Source organism: Elephantulus edwardii, unplaced genomic scaffold (genome assembly GCF_000299155.1).
Source record: "Elephantulus edwardii isolate Elephantulus edwardi_28Jun2011 unplaced genomic scaffold, EleEdw1.0 scaffold00329, whole genome shotgun sequence".
NCBI classification, from domain to species: Eukaryota; Metazoa; Chordata; class Mammalia; order Macroscelidea; family Macroscelididae; genus Elephantulus; species Elephantulus edwardii.
Window position 1 is genome coordinate 1,588,540 of NW_006400079.1, and position 1,214 is coordinate 1,589,753.

Here is a 1,214-nt window from a genome sequence, read left to right on the forward strand (position 1 = left end):
GAAGCCTGGCTGCTCCTTAGAGGCAAGGATTCTGAAGCTTCCTCTGACATACTTTGGACATGTTGCAAAGCAGGATCAGTCCTTGGAGAGGGACGTCATTCTTTGGAGGCCAGAGGGACAGTGCAGGAGAATAAGATGAGATGGATTCATTCAATCACTGAGTTAATGGGGATAGGCGTATCAGAGACAATGAGATTGGCAAAGAATAGAGCAGGGTTTAGGGCTATTGTACATAGGGTCACTATGAGTCGCAAGCAACTCAATGGCACATAACAAAGTTGAGAAGCCACTTTATGGCCTGAGACAAAAAGGTTTAATTTGAAAGGCCAAGAATTTCTTTAAAAGTCTGTTTATGATGTTTTGGTGTTTTTTTTTTCTTCTATGTTGAAATATATTGTAAAAATGAGTATGAGTGATATGTAATGTTAAGGTATATTAAGATTATTTTCACAATAATCATATTGTGATGGATATGTGAAGAAGTGCGGTTAGTTTGTAGGACAGAGGGTTCTGAGAAAACCTGACGTGATGACTTAGCCCATATGAGGCTGTGGTTGAGTGAAGGGACCAGGTGCTCTGAAACACAAGAAAAATGTGGCTCCTGAATTTCTGGCTGATTCCCATTTGGTTCTAGCCATGGATAGCAGAATTGCAAGCTGTTGCTTGTTGCTGTTGATTGCTGTCAAGTTGAGCATGACTCATTGTGATGCTATGAACAAAAGGCCTGAAGCCTTTCTATTACCATCATCATTTATCAAGGTTCATAGAGCTTCCAGAGGCATGTTGTTTAGGAAGTAGATGCCACACCTGCTTCCAAAGAATTACAAGTATGTTTTTTGTTTGTTTTTGTTAAATAAAAAACTGAAGGAATTGCAAGTACGTTTTTTAAAAAGAAAAAAACTCAGTGTCTTTAAAAATGAACCTCACCTGATAGGCAGCATAGGAATCGACTTACTACATCTGGTAAGAATCATTGAAGAAGCTCTTTACCAGAAGTCAAAACTAGGCCAGGAGCAGACTGTGAGTCAGAGCATCAACTACTAATTTGCAAGTTCAAATTGAGGTGGAAGAAAATTAAAACTAGCCCATGAAATGAGACTATGATCATGAATCTATTCCATCTGAATTTCAAAATGATCTTAAGAATAAATTTGAAACATTGAACACCAATAATCAAAGACCAGATGAGTTGTGGGATGTATCAAGGATATCAT